Source organism: Macrotis lagotis, chromosome 5, assembly GCF_037893015.1.
Source record: "Macrotis lagotis isolate mMagLag1 chromosome 5, bilby.v1.9.chrom.fasta, whole genome shotgun sequence".
Taxonomy (NCBI): Eukaryota; Metazoa; Chordata; class Mammalia; order Peramelemorphia; family Peramelidae; genus Macrotis; species Macrotis lagotis.
In genome coordinates, this window is record NC_133662.1 from 161,032,006 (window position 1) to 161,054,165 (window position 22,160).

The following is a 22,160-nucleotide window of genomic DNA, read 5'->3' on the forward strand; positions in this document are numbered from 1 at the left end:
TGAAAAAACCAATCAGCACAGGGATCATGTGTGACTACATATTCAATATTCTGTAACTGTAGATTTCCCTATTTTTACTAAGAAGGAACTGTATTTCCTAGTCTATTCTCTGTGACCAAATATAATTATAAAGAATATGGTTTCCTTATAGTGTTCTTTTTGTTCACAGTATTGCAGTTATCATTCATATAGGTCTTCTGGTTCTGCTTGCTTCACTTTTTCAGTTCATAAAAAGTTTTCCAATAGCTCTATGAATTTCTCATACTTTACAATGCAATAATATTCTATTACATTCACATGCCACTATTCAGTCATTGCTCAATTAATGCACATTCACTTCGTTGTTATTTTTCCTGCTATTACCACCACAAAAAATTATATGAATATTTTTGTAGGTTGATGATTGAGAGGAAGATAAAAAATATTGATTTATATTTTTTCTGCCTTTGATTTCCTTAGGATTAAACAAATGCTAAGATCAGTTTTTTTTTCTTATGCACCAACACTTAGCTATTTTAATGATAGAAAGTCACTTCCCTTCAGACAATTTTGTGTCTGTTTATTTTGTTCGATCTGAATGTGAATAAGTAGAAAGCTTTGACTATGGTAACAGCTTAATGCTTATCCAGTTTGATATATATCAAGCAATCACTGAAGACCCTGCCTTAAAGAAATTTTAAATGATCCAAAAGAGAGAAATAAAATATTTGTAATTTTTTAGAGACTATCTCATATTTCAAATATAAATAGAAGATGTAAGCAATACTTAAATGCGGATTTAGATCATTATTTCATGCAACTTCAGTTGTGACCAACCATCATTCAGCAACAAATTACTTGAATCAAATATATTTTGATTTATGGGATCCTTCAATGTTTACCAATTTCTTATAATCACACACATAAATGCACACATGCACATACATATTTGATTCAGTATTTGATTCAGTAGAACAAAGTAAAGCATTAAAGACTTACAAAAATGCCTTCTAGCCATATGTAAAGATTATGCAAGATTCCTTAAGATAGGCAATCACAAATATGTCTTTTTTTTTTACAAAAATCCTCTGATTGGTAATGTCTACTGAGGCATAAAATGAAGAGACATACTCAATTTTCCAGTGTCATGTAAGGTTGTCCTAAGCAGAATGCAATTGAAAGTGAAATTCCCGGAAATTGAAGTGATGCCCATCATTTGAGAAATGACTGAACAATTTATGGTATGTGGAAATGATGGAATACCATTGTTCTATATGAAATCAGAAGAGATGGGATTTCAGAAAAGCCAGGTGATGCTGAGTGAAATGAGTAGAAAAGGAATAACATTATACACATGAACAACAACATGGGGTGATGATCAACTATGATGGACTTGTTCATTTCAGCTGTACAATAATCAAAGACAATTTTAAAAGATTTGTGATGAGAAATACCATCCTTATCCAGAGAAGGAGCTATGGAGTTTAAATGAAGACCAAAGCATATTATCTTCAAATTTTAAAAGTTCTCTTACATGGTATGTCATTTTTTATTCTCTGATTTCTCCCATTTGGATGCTATTCTTCTCTCACAAACGGATCAATATGGTTATAAATGTGGAGCTCCCCCTCAGATTCCTTTCTGTCAGGGGGAGCAGGAAAGAAAGATTAGGTGGGAGATAATTGTAAAACTCAAAACCTTGGAAAATGGTAAAAACTAACATTGCATGTATTTGGAAAAACAAAATAAAATATTTTTAAAAGAGGGAAAATGAAATTCCCTCTCATGTTTTTCAAGTGTTGTTGAATGCAGATGATATTTTATTGATTGTATTGATTCCTGAATTGCTATAAAACTCCTTCAGAGAGATCCAAAGAGATTTAAAAGAGATCAATCTAATTATTTGTGGAAAGAAAAAGACATACTTTTCACAGGCTAGACCTGATAATTCCTGAAAAATATTGGAAATAATTGTCAAAGCTGAATTTATCTAGCATCTGTGGCTAGAACCATTGAGATAGTTTCCCCACTCTGCTCATTCACAATGCTCCCAAGGTGCTGATTCTTCAGAACCTACTCTACCCAAGGTGCCCATGGTAAGCAAATCCTGTAGTTTCCCACAATTGCCCCACCCTGCTCCTCTCTACCTTCCCATGATTTCAGCATGGATCCCTCAAAGTCAGTTTGGATTCAACAGGAGTCAGTGAGTAAGTCTCTTTTGTGATGGGAAAGACCAAGTAGTACAGTATGAGCAAGCAAAAATGTGTTAGCATTACATTATCTTTCTCTCTAAATATATCCTCTTTCCAAATTTCCCCATTTCTGTTGGATCATCATCTTTTCTGTCATACAATTTTATAACCTTAGTGTCTTATTTGACATTTCATTCTTAATCACCCCATGCACATATCAGATCAGTTGCCAAATCTTTTCATTATTATCTCTACAACATCCCTCTCATCTGACTTCTCTTTTATTGCATAGATACCATAATAACTTCTAGATATTCAAAATTATAGATTGATCCTAAAAGTTATAATAGAAAGAGTTGGGTATGAGTAACACCATATTACAAATGATAAGTGGTCTGCAAAAAGCAAAGACCTATAAGACTGGGAAAATAAATGAGTCACTCATGAAAGAAGAAGGGGGTATAACCAATGAATAGTCTTAATGTTGCACTAGTATCCATGAAATATGAAAAACACCAAGGGGAAGACCCTCTGTTTGTTGGGTTGAAACTCTATGAAGGATTTGTGTGTCTCTAACATTCAGCAAAAATCTGGCATATAATAGGTGCTAAATAAATTCTAGTTGTTTGACTGACATGAATCATCCTAGAGATATTATTGATATGAATGTTCCTTCAACCACACTAAATCAGAGATGATTTCTGTCTTCTCATTCCAGGTAATTCATGTTGATATCATTCCACAAATCCCCTATAGAGCATCTCAACATGTTTAATGTCTTCCTTTTGATCTTTTTAGTATCAATTATATAACACTAAGGTCATCCATGGGTTATTGATAAATAAATCAATCAACAAATATTTGTCAAGTGTTTACTATATGCTAGGGACTACACTGAAAATTGAGGTTAAAAAGAAAAACAAAACATCTCCAGGGAGCTTACATTCTAGAGGAAGAGATTGCATGAAAGTAGATAGGCACCTATTGGATACATGCAAAAGAGTTGGAAGGTAACATGGGAGGAGGAGACTCTACATCTGGAAAGTCTGAAAAATCTTGAAGAAGGGAGAATTTGAGTTGACTCCTAAAGGAAGCCAGAGATTCTAAAAGCAGAGATGAGGAAGGAAAAGGTTATTATTATTATACAAATAGCCCAATAAGGTAAATAGATTATGAGCTAAATTTCTTTGATTTTCACTTCCCTTTCATTTTTTTTCATTTTTCTTCTTTCTTAATTTATTGTAACTAATATAAAACTATTCTCATTTAATTTATGAAAAACATTTTATCAAGAATTTTATTTATTTAATGATCTTTAATTTTTTTCAAATGCTTTTTTTGATCCAATTATTTCCATATTCTAAAAGAGGTTTTTCTTTTGTAATTTTACAAGTCTTTGTGATATTCTAAAAATAAAAGTAGAGCAATATTAATGGCATATTTTTTATATTTCAACCTTGAAATTAAAATTAAACTGTCAAAAAAACTTATAAATAAAACAGTTGAACAATAAGCTCATTTTCCATTTTTAAAGTGTCATATTTTTAAAGATTTTCAGCATGTTACCATTAGGTATTTGCTTAGCATAAAAACTTGCAAACAAAGGCTTGTTGCTCATGTGACCCTAGAGAGTAATTTGCCTTCCATGGAATCATGACTTGAACTCAGTCTAGTGCAGAAAACCTGGAGTGCCCATTTAAATAATTTAGATTTTATTTGGTAATTAAGTATTGAAGACCACTGATGCATCCCAGTCAGAATAATTTGAGACTGAGATAAGAGGGTAGGGGAGACATATTGAGAGGAATAGTGAAAATGTCTATGGATTCCAAGGCACATTTCAATAGACATTGCAAATATATATTGACTCTAAGCATACACACACAAACAAACACAACTAAAAATATTTACATGTTTATCTAGCTAGTTTTTGATTAGATTATTCAAATGTGCCTGGAGTTTGATTATCCTAGATTAGAGAATTTGGAAGAGAGACTACTTCCTTCCATGGTTTACCTCCAAACAAATACTGTATGACTGTGAGCAAGTAACAAGTTCTTAGTGCCCATTGTCCACCTACACACCCCAACCCCCACCCACCCACCAATATCTAAGATGATGAATTATATACAGGACAATTTTTAAATAGCACTAGTAGAGAGAATTTTCTAATCAGAAACTCTCTGAACAAATAAAATAACATGCCCAGACCAAATATGCTAATTTTTTAAAATTTTAAATTGATTAATTTAAGGAATAAAACAAACATTTCCATAACATAGCGTAACAAAAAATAAGATACCCACACATGAAACTGCAAATCTATTGTCTAACAACACAATACATTTGCAGTTTCATGTGCAGTTATCTTTTAAATATAATAAGTTATATATTACATATTCAATATTTAATAAAGCTATTTTGCAGATTTTTTTACTATTTCCCTTCTCCCCACCCTAAAGATGGTTACCACTAGACAAAAAGATTAATATAGATGTAAAATCATTATATACATACTTTTATTTATCAGTTCTTTGTAGATAGTGTCTCTCTTCAAAGGTCCTTTGTAGTTAATTCGGGTATTTATAAGAGACACTCAGAGTTGTTCTTAAAGTAATACTGCTGCTACCGTAATGTTCTCTTGGTTCTGCACATTTCATTCTTCATTATTTTGTTCTAGCCCATCCATGATTTTCTAAGATCATCAAGCTCATCATTTCTTATAGCACGGTAGTATTCCATCACAATTACATACCACAAATTGTATAGTTAATCCACAATTGACAGACATTCCCACAATTTCCAATTCTTTCTAGAGATTATTCAGGGAAGATGGTAGAGTAGGTCAGAAATTCCCATTCTCTCCAGATTTCCTCCATAGACAAAACATCATTATAAAATTAACATAGAGCAGCAAAAATAAAGGGGTAAAGCTCTTGTCTACCTAAGACAAAATGAGAAGAAATCAGAAAAGTGATGACTTCCAGAGCCTGAGGTTAAACCTGAGTAAAGTGTTCACACCTCCAGGTGGACTCTCCTGAATCAACAAACAGCAGGGCCTGGGGGCAGCCCCTTAGAGAAGCAGACAAGGATTCAAGAAATGTTACCTTCCAACTTTAACCACCTTCAGAAACTTTCACCTCAGGAACTTTTACTTGGCAAACTTTCCAAAAGCTTTAGACCACTGTGAAAAGACACACCCATTGTTTTTATCCCTCACCCCCTTGCCACCCCCAGCTGTTTCTGAATGCCAATCTGAATGCCAACACTGACCTGGTTGTAGCACTGGACATAGAGGAATGAACACAACCTGGTGAGTATGGTATTTGTGCTGCAGAGAGCAAAAACATTTTCAGGACAGTGTGACTGGGGACCCTAAGTGTGGTATAGGGGAACAGTTCTTGACATTGAGCCTTTGGACAGACTTTTCTTAAAAAAGGATAGTAAGTGACTTCCTGGGCAGAGCCAAGATGGTGGCACAAAGCTAGGAAGCTCCCAGAGCTTTTTCCAAAACAACTTTGAATGAAGTTTTTAAACAGAGCCTAAAGTAACAGAACCCACCAAGAAAAAAAGTGAAAGAGCTTTTCAGCAAGATATCTTAGAAGAACTTCAGGAAAAGGTCTGTCACATGGGTAAAGGGAGAGTATAACCTAGTGTGGCTGGGAAACCAGCAAGAAGCTCTTAGCCACAGTGCAGCTAAGGTCTAAGTGCAGCTCTGCCACCTAGTTCAGAGAGCAAAATTTCAAGTCCTGCAATGCTGGTGTGACTTTGAGCCACCTAGTTCACAGAGCAAACAGGGAACATCAGAAATGCCAGAGCAGAAAGTTGGGACCAGAACCCTGACCTTATAACTTGGGACTATCCATCCTTTAGCACAGGAACAGTGTTCAACTGTAAAAATAACTCCCAAAACCTCTCAAAAAAAGCACTAACCTTAGTAACTGTCAATGGGAGGATAAAAATGTCATCTTGGAAGAGGAAAGCCTTGATTAAGTACCTACATGTGAATTCTCAAAAGACCTGATGAATTGTTCTCAAATCCAGAAAGATCTTATGGAAGAGCTCAAAAAGGATTTTAAAAACTAAAGAAAAGAGGAAGAAGAAAAATGGAGAAAAAATAAAGACTATGTAAAATTAACTGAAGAAAACAATAATTTTAAAAGTAAAATTGATCAGCTGAAAAATAAAACGAGCCACTTTTAAGGAAACAAAAAGGCAAACTTAAAAATTAAAATGGGACAAATTGAAACAAACCAGTCTCTGAACCAGCAAAATTCCATCAAACAAAACCAAGACTGTAAAAATAGAAGAAAATGCAAAATGCCTCTTAGGAAAAATGACCAACTGAAAAATAGATCCAGGAGAGAGAATTCATGAATTATTAGTCTACTGAAATCACAATCAGAGAAAAAAACCTGGATAATACTATGCAGGAAATTATGATGAAAACCTGCCCTAATATCCTAGAACAAGAAGATAAAATAGTCCTTGAAAGAATCCATTGATCACCCCATGAAAGGGATCCCAAAATAAAAACTCCAAGGAATATTGCAGTCAAATTTTAGAATTCTCAACTAACGGAGAAAACACTGCACAGCATCATAAAGAAGTGATTTAAATACCAGGGAGCTGCATTAAGGATTATGCAGGATTTATCAGCTTCAAATTTAAAGGACTGGATGGAATAGAATATGATATTCCAAAGGGCAAAGGAGTTTGGATTACAACCAAGAATCAGCCACCATGCAAAATTCAGCCTATTCTTTCAGGGTGGGGGAGATTGGCCTTTCAAGGAAATTGAGGAATTTCAAAAGACTAGAACTGAATAGAAAATTTGATCTTCAAATCAAGCTTCAAGAGATGCCTAAAAAAGATAATTAGAATGGGGAGGGGATGGATGAGGGGAGGAATTTAATTAATAAAATTAAACTGCCTACATTCCTAAATGGGAAGACAATACTTGTAACTCTTGAAAACTGTTATTTCTCTTAGATTAATTGAAAGAAGCATAATTAGAAAGAGGGTGTGGGTACAAATTCACTGTGATGTGATCAGACTCTTCATTTTTGAGGATTGTACTTCTAATGAGACAGATGAATGAGTTGCTGTTGAAAAGAGACTGAGTATAAATTATGATGGAAGAATGCTTATGGCTCTTGAGAATTGTACTTCTATCAGGAAAGTTGAAAAGTGTGTACATTGATTGAGGGAATGGATACAAGACAGTTATAAAACAATTAGGACATGGGAAAAGAAAAAGGATTATACTGGCATAAGGAGGCAGAGGCATTAGAGAATAAATTATATCACATCAAGAGGCACAAAGAACCTAATATAGTAGAGGGAAAGCAGGGAAGTTATGAGCATTGAATAAATCTTATTCTCAATAGATTTGTCTCAAAGAGGAAAATGCATACATTCCCAACTGAGTTTGGAAATTTATTCTAGACTACAAGGAAGGGGGGCGGGGAAGAGGGTAATAACAGGCGGGGGGGGGAAGTAAAAGTAAAAGAAGAAAAGGGATAAAGGGGGAGGGAAAAGAAAAGGGAGGTGAATGATAAAAAGAAGGACAAGTTGAGGAAAGCATCAGTGAAAAGCACAACACTGGTAAGGAGAAATAAAGGGAAAAGGAGAGAAAGTACAAACAGGGAAGATAGAGCAGAAGGAAATACAAATGTAAAAAGGATGAATTCTCTAATAAAATGAATGGAATAGGAAGTCTATTACCAAAGAAGAGATAGAGAACATAGGCAATTTTGTCCACATTAAATTAAAAAAAACTTTTCACAAATAGAACCAATGCAACCAAGATTAGAAGGAATGCAGAAAGATGGAAAATGATTTTTACTGCTACTATTTCTGATAAAGGACTCATTTCTAAAATATATAGAGAACTGAGTTAAATTTATAAGAATGTAATTCTCCAATTGATAAATTATCAAAAGATATGAATGGGCAATATTAGCTGAAAAAAATTAAAATTATCTATAGACATATTAAAAAATTCTCCAGATCCTTATTGATCAGAGAAATTCACATTAAAGTAGCTCTTAGGTACCACTTCATACATATTGGACTGGGTAAAAATAACAAAAAAAAGAAAGAAAATGATCCATGTTGGAGAGGATGTGGGAAAAGTCGGATACTAATGAACTTTTGGTGGAGTTGTGAACTGATCCAATCATTCTGGAGAGAAATTTGGAGCCCTGCCCAAAGGGCAATAAAAGTGCATACCCATTGTTCCATCTATCCCCAAAAGATCATTTTAAAAGGGGAAATAGGGGTGGCTAGGTGTCACAGTGGTTAGAGCACTGGCCCTGGAGTCAGGAATACCTGAGTTCAAATCTGACCTCAGACACAATAATTTACCAAGCTGTGTGGCCTTGGGCAAGCCACTTAGCCCCATTTGCCTTGCAAAAAAGAGAAAAAAAATCTAAAAGGGCGGGGGGAGAACCCACAAGTACAAAAATATTTATAGCAGTTCTTTTTGTATCGGCAAATAATTAGAAATTGATGAGATACCTATCAATTGGATAATGACTGAACAAACTATAGTTTATGAATGTTATGGAATACTATTGTTTCTATAAGAAATCATGATTGAACTGACTTCAGAAAAGCATGTAAAAACTTGCATGAACTAATGCTGAGAAAAGTGAGCAGAACCAGGATAACATAGTACACACTAATAGCAACATTGTGAAAAGATTAACTATGATAGAAACAACTCTCAGCACATCTGTGATCAAGGACAATTCTGAGAAACATGTTAAGGAAAATGTCACCCACATCCAGATTTGTTTTGGGTTTTGTTTTAGATTTTTTTTTTGCAAGGCAATGGGGTTAAGTGGCTTGCCCAAGGCCACACAGCTAGGTAATTATTAAGTGTCGGAGGCCAGATTTGAACTCAGGTACTCCTGACTCCAGGGCCGGTGCTCTATCCATTGTGCCACCTAGCCGCCCCCACATCCAGAATGAAAAGCAAAAATAAAGAACAACTGATGAATTCTGAGTGTAAATTAAATCATACTGTTCATTTTTTAAAAACTTCTTTTAGGGTGGCTAGGTGGCATAGTGGATAAAGCACCAGCCTTGGAGTCAGGAGTATCTGGGTTCAAATCCGGTCTCAGACACTTAATAATTACCTAGCTGTGTGGCCTTGGGCAAGCCACTTAACCCCATTTGCCTTGCAAAAACCTAAAAATAAAAATAAAACCTTCTTTTATATTTTTCTTTCTCATGTTTTTTACCCTTAGTTCTAATTCTTTCACAGCTTAACTAAAGTAGAAATATCTTAAACCCAATTTTACATTTATTACCTATATCAGATAGTTTGCTGCCAAAGGGAGGGGGATGGGAAGGGAGGGTGGTGAAAAATGTATAACTTAAAAGCTTGCAAAAGGATAAAAAGGAAAAAAGGGAAAAATAAGGAAAAAATAACAGTAAGGAGGACACTAGGTCTGGGGCAACATTACTCACAATTTAGGATTAAAATTTGATTGTACTATTAATAAGTAAGTAAAAATGAGTAGCAAAGGAAAAAGATAGCTATTATGGTGTATAAGATCTGGGTTCACATTCAGAGGAAAATGAATTAAAAACCCTCCTACCAGAAAAGTAAGAACTTAAAAAAAAAGAATTCAAAAAAATCAATTAAGAGAGATTGAGGAAACACTAGAAAAAATAAAAAACAATTCAAGAAAATTATGAAAAGAAAGTTAAATAAATACAAAAAGAGGTCCAAAATCTTAAGGAAGACTATAACTCCATGAAAACTAGAATCTGGTCAAAAGAATAAAATGACATTATAAGACACCAAGAAATAATAAAACCAGAAATAAAATTTAAAAGAAAATGTGAAACATCCTGATATGTGTAACTGTGCCCAAAGGGTTATAAAAATGTGTATATCCTTCTACCCAACAAGACCTCTATTGGGTCTGTATCCAAAAGAAATCATAAAAAAAGGGGAAAAGTACTCAATGTGTACAAAAATTTTTATAGCAGTTCTTTTTTTGGTGGCCAAGAATTGGAAACTAAAGGGGATCCCCATCGATAGGGGAATGGTGGAACAAATTGTGTTATGTGGATGTGTCAGAGTACTATTGTTTATATAAGAAATCATGAGCAGGCAGATTTCAGAAAAACTTACATGAACTTATGCTGAGAAAAGTGAGCAGAAAAATCAGAACACTGTATACAGTAACAGCAGCAGCATGTGATGATACTCTATGACTGACAGCTCTTCTCAGCAATACAGTGATCAAAGACAATTCCAAAAAACTTGTAATGGAAAATGCCATCCACATCTAGGGGAAATAACTGTGGAGTCTGAATGTACATCAAAGAATACTATTTTCATTGTTTTTTGTTTTTTCTTCTTCATGGTTTCCCCCCCTTTTGTTCTGATTTTTCTTTCACAACCTAATATGGAAATGTATTTATGTTTAACCTAAAAATGAAAAGAAAACAACTAACTTGGAGAACAGCACTAGGAGAGACAACATAAGAACATTTCCCTTCCTAGAGGCTTATAGTAACTCTTCCTTTTCCTCACTCAGAAGTTTTTGAGGAAGATACATTTCTTCCATTCATTCAAGCCTTTTGCTTAAAAAAAATCATCTGTGTCACAATAGATAATCTAAAGGCTTTTAATGGCCACATAACAAACCTAGAGAAAAGAGTCATAGAATATCTGCTTTTGCTCTGATTTTAGAAAGGCCCTGGCCCCTCCATCTCACACTTCCAGAAACAGACAACTCAAACCTCCAAGAGACTATATGACAGTTTGAGTTTTGTGCATTGCTTTAAGAGCTCTCAAAGCTCCATTAGCCAGTTCCCCCCCACCACTACAAATACATTTAACAATGTAAACTACCCATGAGTATTATCTTATGTGTCATCTAAAATCCAACTGGTACAGATGTTGATAATTTTTTAAAACAAGTGATACTATTAAAGCTTTCCATTAGGAAGAGTAACCCTGGAAATGGTATTCAGGACAGAATGATGTCAAGAAAGCTGGAAAAACTAGAAAAAGAGTTAGAAATAGACCAAGAGGAAAATAATGAAGATTCAGATTAGAAGAAAGAGAAATAGAAGGAAATTATTCAATAAGCAAAATATTTGGAAATAGGACTTTACGATTAGGAACCAAAAGACACAAGGAATTAAGAGAGTCATAGATAACTTAAAGCAGAAGTTTTTGAGCGGGGATCTGTGTCCTTTTTTTTTAAATCAATGTATTCCAATATGTTTGGTTTCCCTTGTAATCCTTTGTATTTTATTTTTTATTTTATTTTATTTTATTTTAGGATTTTGCAAGGCAAATGGGGTTAAGTGGCTTGCCCAAGGCCACACAGATAGGAAATTATATGAGGTTGGATTTGAACTCAGGCACTACCAACTCCAGGGCTGGTGCTCTATCCACTTAGCCACCTAGCCGCCCGTATGTATTTTATGTTAGGTATTTTAAAACACTTATTCTAAGTCCATAATCACTGGATTATTAAAACGTTCCATAATACATATATAAAAATCTCCTGCCTTTGAGGATTTTATCTCACATTTGGATGATAAGGAAAATAATGATGTCATTCACAGAAATATGAATATCAAGAAGGGAATTTGATGGGGGAAGGATTATGATAAATTCAAATGTAGCCATATTGAATCTGAAGTTCCAGAGACATTCATGATCCAGTTTGAAGAGTAGAGCAACAAAAGTAACATGACCAAATCTGGAGGAATATTGGCCTAGGAAAACAAAACTTCTTTAAATATTTGAATAGCCTACCAACATTTGTGCAGAAAACAAGCATCTGAATTATTCTGTTGGTTCAGAAATTGCATCTGAACTCTCCACAAGTTACTTTATTTAGTCTCTATCTGTTCTGGGATCATAGGATAAAAGATTTAAAAGCTGAAAGGGATCATCTCATCCAATCCCCATGATTTGCAGATAAAGATGAAATTCAGAAGTTAAGTGTCTTGTGTAAGGTCATATGAAGAGTGAGTTGGAATTAGGAATGTGAATTTGACTTTAGAAAACGTCTTTCCTGCTTTCAGTCTTTCTTTTCTAATTTTCTAATTCCTTGTATGTCAACTATTCTGTGAACAGGCAAAATTATAGTCTAGGGAGTTTGAAATAGCAATTCTAAACACAAAAACAACCACGATAGTGCAAGAAAAGATTGACTTTTTTTAAAGGGAGGATTCATCCTTGCACCTCATTTCCTTCAAAACTCAGCTTACCTTTATGCAAGTGGCCCCACTCCTTCATATTTTCTTAGTTCCTTCCTCTCTGAGATCACCTCCCAGTTACACTGTATCTCATATTGTATCATCAGTTATACAATGTGTCTCTCTTACCTTCAGGCCCGTCAGCATTAACTCCTTTCTTCTTCAGAATCAATTAACTTTTCAATATGAACATCTCAGTTGACAAATGCTTCAAATCATGACTTAATCCACTGTTTTGTTGATTGTCTAGATTTGAGAAATTGATGGAGAAAATTTGAATGATGTAGAATTAACTTTAAGTATTATAAGGGCATCTTTTTTTCAGAAAGTCTGTTAAGCATTTATTAGCACAGCCTTGCCTCCACTAGAATGCAAGCTCTTTGAAGACAAGGACCATGTTTCTTTGGCCTTTCTTTGTTTCTTATCACTTAGCGGTCCTTGGGACAAGTTGTCACAGTTGTTCAGTCGTTTCCCACCCCATTATTGTCTAGGGCATTTTCTTGGCAAAGAAGCTAAAGTGGTTTCTCTACTGGATTAAAGTAGAGTTTAAGTGACTTGCTCAGGATCACACAGTTAATAATTGTCTGAGATCAGATTTGAACTGTGATATGCTGGGCCAAGCAGAGTCACTGAGTCACTTAGCTTCAAGTGGGACATAGCAGGTGCTTAATAAATGTGTGCCTAATGATGGTATAGGAAAGACTCAGAAATCAACTCAAGCCTAATTCCTTTTTTCTGAGACTATTGATGTATGTGAAAATTGTACATCTATGTAATATATTTCAATCTGAAAAGATGTTTCACAATGCAAAAGGCCAGACCCAGAATAGAGACTTCATTCTGTGTAACTTTAGTCAATCTGAAGATGAATCTTCAAAATAAACAAAAGCAAATCTCCTAACAGGATTTTTGATGAGTCAGATTCTCTTATTAAAATGTCAAAGACTGGGCTTTAGGGGTCTCATAAAGTAGCCTAGTGGGGCATGGTAGGCAAATCACTGCTTACAAGAAGACATAGCAGGAAAATGAATAAAGCTCCTGTACTTCCAGGTTCAGAAATACTTCCATTGCAAACTGCCAATAAACCAGCTATCTAAAGTTCTCAACTACTTAAAAGCAGTGAATACGATTTTGTTCTAGATTGTTGGGTATTTTCCCCTAGGCTAGATTACTAGATATTTTCTCAATCACAAGTTGGATAAAAAGCAAAGAAGTAATGATAGTTTAACCTCTTAGAAGGCCAAATATCTAGTCCCTGAGACTCCTCTCAATTTTTCGCAATCTTATTTCTACAATCCACCATTAGACTATAAGCTCCTTGAGAGCAGGGATATTTGATATTTTGCTTTTCTGTATTTCCATGCTTAGCATAGTGTCTGGCCCATAAATATTTAATAAAGGCTAAGTGACTAACTAGTCTCAATAGGTTACTGACCTAAGCAGAAATTTCAGACTATTTAGGGATGAATCATGATTCTAGAAAATGGCTTAATTAACAATGAAGAAAACTTTTGGGGGAGTTTAAAGAGAATTTAAATGGTCTAAAAGCAATAAATAAATAAGAACTTTGAACAAATTGGTCCCTGGGCTATCATAAGCAGATTGTACTTGATTCAGTAAGTCAAATAGAGGGTAGTGAACATATCTACAATTGCCTATAATTTCCATCCCTTAGGTTCATTGATACAGTATGGCTATTGAACTAGTTTTCAGTTAACAAAGGACTACTTCTTCATTTAAAAAGCTGTTAAGAAACATTGAAAGTAAAAAGGAGCCCTGCTAGATTTAATGGATAAATGACTACTCCTTGAGTAATTATTGACATTGCAGGTAAGCATGTCGGCCAAAGCCAAGTTAAAAGTAGGTCAAGAGCTCCTGTCATTGGCCTTAAACTCTCTTGTTGTAGCTATCAATAATCCCAAACAGACAACTGAGCAAAAGAACATCATGACATTGACAGGCACAAGTGAAACGAAAGAAAGGTGAATGCTGACTCTGCCCTTGGAGGGGAAAAATCCCCCTACAGTCCAAAAGCAAATGCCTGCAAGGGGGATAGCTTCACAAGTGATTATGTGTGATTGTAGTTCAAGAAGAAAGCAATAATATTTACTAAGGGCCTACTATGTGCAGTTTTCTACGAGTAATAATCTAATTCTCTGTTTATATAGGCTGACAATAAGTTGCAAGGAGAAAGGAGCAGGCATACAGAGAGAAGCAAGCATTGCTTTCCTTAACAAACCTAGGAGACACATCAGGGATATGTTCTGTTTGAATTATTCTATTCTTCCTTATTTAGGAGAGATTGCCAATAGATCTGTCTAACTATTCTTATAAAAATAATGATAATACCCTATGTTAGGAGAATGATTATACTTTCTTATTTGCAAATAAGGGCTACTTAAAGTGACTGAACCTCCCTACACCCACAAAGTTAGTTTCAGTTCTGTATTGGAATTGTCACTGTCTTGTGGTCTTTGGCTATCTCCCCAGTAGAAAAAAAATCTAGCTAATAATTCTTTGTGTAGACAGAAAAAAGTAACTTTAAAATTTTTTTCACTTTCTATTTTCCAAGCATGTGTGTTTACCTCAGAAAAGAAAGCTGGCAAAGTTAAAGTGTAGAAAAAAATGAGAAAACTCAGAGTAGGAAACAGAGTAGAAAAACTAAGAAATACTGAGCAGGTTTTAGCAATTTAAGTCCAACTTGAGTTTGGGTCTCTGGTCCTTTGTTGTGCCTAACATAAGGTTCTATCTTTATTTCTCCTACATAGTAAGTTCCTAGTATTTTATTTTAAATCTATTTACTCAATATTGACTGGGGGGGGGGGAGGATCACATATCATGCCAGTGAATTGTTGACTGTAATTTATCCAGTCTTTTGATTTAACTAAAAGAACACAATCTGAAGAATTGAAATCCCATAGCTATGCATTTTGTATTGACCTTCTCCTTCAGTTTCATTATGGTTCCTGTAATCCAGACATCCAGAATTAAAGAAAGGACTTCTTGAGCAAAGAGCCCTAGCTGCAAGCTTACAGAATGATGCTATAAGTGGATTTCACTATAATCAGACAACTCATATTTGAAAAAGCCTGCACAGATTCAAAGCTGAATCCATGAAATAGAATCAGCCCACATTGCATATATTCACAGATAGAACTAATGAATACACAGCTGCCCTTTCATGGTTGAAAATCCTGTCAATAGTTTGAAAATCGTTGCAAAATGGCCTTCCATCTAGTAGGAAGATTTGGAAGAGAGTAAAAAAGAAGAAAATTCAATGCCTTAGCTTTAATAATTGTGCTATTCTGAGTCACTCCTGCTTTTAAATAATGACCTGAGGCTGAGAGAATTCCTTAGCTTACAGATGTTGATGTCCCTAAAAGAAGTACATATAAAAAGGAATGTCATTGAATGTGCTAAATTATAGACCATTGCATAATCTGGATAAATGTGTTTCAATGATATGCCAATCAAAGAATAAATATTGACTTTAAATAAGGCCTAGATATCACAAAATAAGGCTGAAGTCAAACCTTAAATGAAACAAAGCCAAAATAGAACACTGACACTTTTCAAAGGACAATTTAATTTGAAAAGAAGCCCTTTAGATTGAAAGACAAAATCAGGTTCAGAAAGAATAAAGACAACAAAAGTTCAGTCAGAAAAACTCACAATGATACAAGTCTGTATCTCTACTTGAAAGAAGAGATTCCCCCCCAAAAAATATGTATCTAAAGATCTATATAGGAATTGCTGACTCCTAAGCAAACATGGTAACATATCTAGGACAAGCAGAATGAAACATTCATTCATTAGAGTTAGTTGGGAGGGATAGGAAGGAGAGTCACCTCAGCTGGTGTCCGGTAACTTCCCATTTAAAGTAATTATTCTTACTAACTGCTAAACTATATTGTTTCCGTGAAGCTGAAATTTTGTCAGTACTTTTTACATTTGGCACCCTCTAAATTTGGCACCCTGAGGCATAATCCTGATTGCTTTAGCCTAGATATGGCTCAGTGTATATAATATATCTATATTCCTTCGAGGTCATCTATAGATAGTGCAAATGATTTCTACAAGACAGGCTAACAAATGTTTTTTCTAGAAATTATTTCAATGTTATCTGTTTTGCAAAGGACTATAGAAGAATAAAATGAGGGGCAACTGGGTGGTGTAGTGGATAAAGCACCAGCCCTGGAGTCAGGAGTACCTGGGTTCAAATCCGGTCTCAGACACTTAATAATTACCTAGCTGTGTGGACTTGGGCAAGCCACTTAACCCCATTTGCCTTGCAAAAACCTAAAAAAATGAGATTGGTGATTCCTTTAGCTTCTCTAAGAACTTTGTTTGTATATGTTATCATTCAATAAAATCTTTAAGAGAAAAAGAGCATTATGAAATCTTAACTAACTCTAGACTATAAACCTAATATAAACCAGAATTCTAAAGGAAAGGAACATATATAAATAAGTTAATTGAATTTTTTAGGGTAAATTCTGGGGTAAAACTTGAAGCAAATTGAAAACTTTTTTCAGGTTTTTTAATCTTTACAAAATAAGTTAATCCACTTTCCTAAATATGGATAATATTTTAAATTCTGTTAGTCTTTTTTTAAATGATTAAGAATTTTATAGTGTTGCAGAATCATCATTCATAGGATTACAGATTTAGTGCTGAATTGTATTTTAGAGAGATTATTTAATAATTCAACCATTTTACAGATAAAAAAACACCTAATGACTTGCCCAGGGTTCAATAGCAGTAGGTATTTGAAGCTAGACAGTTCTTTTTTTACTTTTATATGTAGTACATTTATGCATGGCATTATGGTGTCTCTCATTGTAGATAACATTTAGGCTTGGGGACTGAAAGTGTACATGTTGGGGCTTGTACCTCCTTAATATTGGGGCTGATGCTGATCTGAGAAAAAATTCACCAGAAGTGAAGCTCCCTCCCAGGCAAGTTGGCGTTTTATTGGGTACCGAGTTGGGAGATATTCTAGCAAAGAGGCATCTGACATACCATCCTTTATATGGGAAAAGAGGAAGAAGAAAGGGAGAGAAGATGATCCCAGACAAATAGTGATGGGTCTGAGGTCAGAGATTGGTACCACCAGAAAGGCAGGCCTATACATACTTGTAAAAAGAGTTTTTATATATATCAAAGAATATTCCAAGTGCTGGAAGCTCTTGAATGACCTTTGTATAAGGTTAAAAGATAACCCTACTCAGTATATATTGATAACAAACATAAAGGAGACCAAAGGCCTTGGGAAAGAGGTAAATTCTGGGGTAAAACTTAAAGCAAATTGAAAACTTTTTTCAGGTTTTTTTAATCTTTACAAAATAAGTTAATCCACTTTCCTAAATATGGATAATATTTTAAATTCTGTTAGTCTTTTTTTAAATGATTAAGAATTTTATAGTGTTGCAGAATCATCATAATGACTCCCAGAATATTGGTAGGAAGCTGCTTTTTAGAATTATACACTTGTTATGGCTTTGTTTTATTAAGGTTTACTACTTTCTCCTAACAGTTTCAAACAACAACAAGTAATGATTAATAGAAAAGGTTCTGGTTTTAATCAAGGTTTTACTGTATGTTGAGAATATTTTGATTAGTTAATTTACATTAATTTTGTCCTATCGTTGCTTATTGACTGTTTACTCAGGGCCCCTTGTACTTTTGGCACAGCTGTTTGACAACATTGCTTGATTATATTCCCTGAGCTGTCAAAAGCACTTTTTGCCAGGCACATGCATGAATGGTTGAGTGGATTCAGTGTACAAGAGAAGCTAAACAATGAAATGAGGAGAAGGGCAAGAGATAAACCAAACCAAATTGCACTGTATTCTTTGCAGACTGTTGACTCTGGTAATTTTAATTGTTTTCAATCACAAACATCCCAAGATAAAGGTCACTAGGAACATAAATCATATTGTGCTTTGAGCATCTCAGCTTTCTTTGTAACAGAACTAAACTAAACAAAAAACTGGTTTGTCAGCATTCTTCAAAAAGAGATAGTTGTCTGATATTACCAAAAACTTTCCATCTGAATAAGGTACTTTCCAAAAGAAGAGAGCAATGGTAGACATAAACAACAATATTTTTTTTAAATTTTATGTTTATATATTCATTCCTGTCCCACCCCCCACCCCCAACCATGTGTGTAATATCCTGGAATGCACAGAAAGCAAAGGAGAAAAAAACAAAACAAAACAACCAAAAAATACTACCTCATTCCATGTTCCTTTCAAGGGATCAGTGAATTCCAAATTTGTAAGCCCAACTTTGCCAAAGGACCTATACATAAAATCCAACATTAAAACCCAAAGAGCCCTTTGTGTACTATAATTTATTCATAAATTGCTTCATTTCACTTTTTGTTAACCCCTGCCTTTAATCTTGCTTAATATGTGCCATGCTTGAAAGCACTAAAACTTTATTTCTTCAAAAATATTCTTTGCTCATATCTGAAATAGGGAAAGGACAAACAGAACTTCAACATTCCTAAAATTTATTACTGCAGAATTCATCAGTAATCACTACAGCACCAACTCTATTGAGACTCAAAGGCACCAGATACTATGGAACTTCAGGAAAAAAATATCTCTACATTCATCATATTGATCTCTGGAATACAGGAAAAATACCCATCTTCCTTCCCCCTTTGTAACATAATATTTTAATCAACAAAGGGAAACTGTCTTATGAGGTTTCCTATGTCTTACATCTATTGACATAGAAATAATAGATAATTCTACTTCAGCAATTACAATTGTCAGCAGTTATATCTGTCAGTAGTTCATGGGGACAAAGCATGGGAGGCCACACCCACTATGTGCAAATGCAACAGTAAGAAATTATGAACAATAAAATGTGTATGTATTTATGACAGAACTATAGATAGGGTAGTCCTAATCTTCTCATTTTAGCTACTGCTGGGAGCAGATTGAGACGATCAGAGGTTTGAAAGATCCTAATAATTATAAATATTAAAATATATTAATTATAAAATAATAAAAATTATAAAAGACTAGACATATTCTTGTAAAGCCAGAATATGTTTTCTTGCAATAAAAGATACATCTCATAGGTATTAGATCAGGGAACAGTGTAAATCTTGTACTCCTATTCCCTGTTTTAGGGTTCTCCTTCCTACATTTCTTTTTTTAGAGTTTGCTCATCACCCATGGGCTTCCTCCCACAGAATTCAGGACCAAGGAGGTTGTTCCTTTCTGTATTTATAGGAAAGTTCAGAGGATAGGATCTGATTCAACAATTAAATACTAATTATATGCAGGGTACATCATTAATCCACTAGAGGTTCAGTTAGTCTCATCACAGGAATTTGCCTCTGTTAATATCCAGGATGGGTAAATGGGTGCCTGAGAATGCCAAGAAAATACTTTGCTCAAGGCAGCAAAGTAAAATCAATAGATAGAAGTTGAAAAGAAAAAAATTAGTCTTACTACAGAGAAAAATTTCCTTTTAAGTAGACTTTTCCAGAAGCAGAAAAGATAAAATGATAGTAAACTCCAAGTTCATGTTTTGACCTGGAGTTTACTATGATTTTATTTTTAGATTCTCTGCTTTATTGGTTCTTAAAACGCTTGAGTAGACACCAGAGTTGCAATGCACCAGATGCATTAATTACCAACAAAAACCTATTCATTTCAACCTCTCCCGTCTTGACATATCCAGAAAGAAATCATCTTGTAGTTTATATATTTCACCATGAAGGTCATTCCGTCACAGGTCACAGTAGTTGTTTCCATATGACAAAAACATGAATTGGATTTGAGTCTGTGTGTATGTGTGTGTGTGTGTGTGTGTGTGTGTGTGTGTGTGTGTGTGTTTGTGTGTGTGTGTGTGTTGGAGGGGGGGGCTGTGCTAAGTCACCAGCCTCACTTTCTCCTCTGGAGTCATCTAGGTCCAATGGCCAGTATAAATCAGAACTATTGGAGATGGTCCTGGATGCAAGGCAATTAGGGTTAAGTGACTTGCCAGAGGTCACATAACTAGTTAAGTGTCAAGTGTCTGAAGCTGGATTTGAACTCCTGTCCTCCTGAATCTAAGACTCTAAGGTTCTATCCACTGCACTACCAAGCTGCCCCAAGTTAACTACTGTAGAAAAGAGCTATGCAAATGGAAGAAAGGAGCTCTTTGCAATCAGAAGTGCATTTGGAGACCATCCTTTTTGAGAAATACTCACCATTTCCTACTATGACTATTATAAAATGGAACACCTTCAGACCATTGGCAGCCCAATCAAGATCATCAGCTGGGCATTTTTTTCAGTGTGTTTAATTTAGGTAGCATCTATTTCCAAACCCAATTAACTTAGAACGAACACACTTTCTATAAAACCCCAAACTTCGTCAGATCATTCAATCTGACAGGTCCTTCTACAGACTTCTTAATTTTGAAGCTATTAATTTCTTCATCTCTACCCCTACATCAACTTCCACATCTATCCATGTCCAGGTTGCCAAGAGGTCAAAAAGAAAATCATGAAACCATGTTGCTTTTGTCTACTAAAAATGTATTCTTTATAAACTCAATTGTTTTCTCACTGTTGCAAAACAATCCTTCTATTCATCTGCTCAATTCCTTTATGTTCAAATACTCTAATTATATTAACATGAACGTATATATTATTTCCAAATATGCAGGTCACAACTTATTGGTACCTACTTAACTCTCATCCATATCGTTCAAATTTACCATAAGTGATCTTTCCCAATGTGCTAGGGACTTAAATAATTTTATTTTATTGTAAAGATACCGATGGAACACATAAGTCATTCTGACAAAGTGACTTGATATTCTTAATTTTGTTTTTCATTCAAAATTCCCCACTTGTTATGTCTTTAGCCTACTCAGGCTTGCCATTGTCTTCTCATTGCCCTCTGGTTGATACTGTGAAGCATGTAGGGTGTTTGGCTTCCACAGAATATAGCAAGAGATTGTTAGTTTACATTACAAAGACTAGGGTCTGCCTGGGGCTATTGGGATGTGAGTGTAAGACAAAAGAAGTGACCCTGACCAATAATTGAGCTGAATAAAGTCACTTCACCAGACATTAAACCTCTTTTCTGAAAGGTCAGAATCTAGCTTCAGCTAGTCAGGGGCTGATCTAGAGTCCTGGTCCTTGTCCTTTACAAGTGCTCCTGCAGTTCATGCATATTACTGTTCACTTCCCTGTGTTCATTAGTATAATGACTGGTAGGAGAAAGCATATGGGGTAAATGTATTGATTAGATTGTAACCCTGACCAATGTTTGGCATAAAGGGGAAGAACAAGCCTTTCAAACTTCATATAAGACAGGACATTGTCATAATTCATTGCCTTTTTCTCACTAGGAGAAATGACCCTCTACAGAGTTTATGAATATAAGCTACTTTAATCACTCTGGACTAAGTATTTATAATTATATGTCATTTATAACAATACTCATTTTTTTAATTCTTCCAAGACTGTAGAGAAATTGTCTTACAAATACTACCATCAGAATATTTATACTAAAAATGTGGGATTTTGTTTAATTGTGTAACCTAAAAGTAGTGTAGCCCATGATGTTCTTCCTATTTATCCACATATATCAATAGATGAGCTCTCTAATTCTTTATCCAATTGCATTCATAATCTGGACAATAATTCTTTCTTACTCATTTTCCTTCCCCACTTAGGACAAACTTGTTGTTTGCCTATGAATCTCATCCAGGGGACTCTGAAATGTGTCA

At 34.7% G+C, this 22,160-nt stretch overlaps 1 long non-coding RNA gene across 7 annotated transcripts in view; it reads right to left on the minus strand.

The window, feature by feature from the left end:
- LOC141488063 (uncharacterized) overlaps window positions 1-22,160 on the minus strand; it is a 238,222-nt gene that overhangs the window by 114,163 nt on the left and 101,899 nt on the right. For all 7 annotated transcript variants that reach the window (XR_012468575.1, XR_012468573.1, XR_012468574.1 and 4 more), the window contains one exon: window positions 12,543-12,659. This is a non-coding gene — a long non-coding RNA (uncharacterized LOC141488063). The remainder of the gene's footprint in view (window positions 1-12,542; window positions 12,660-22,160) is intronic.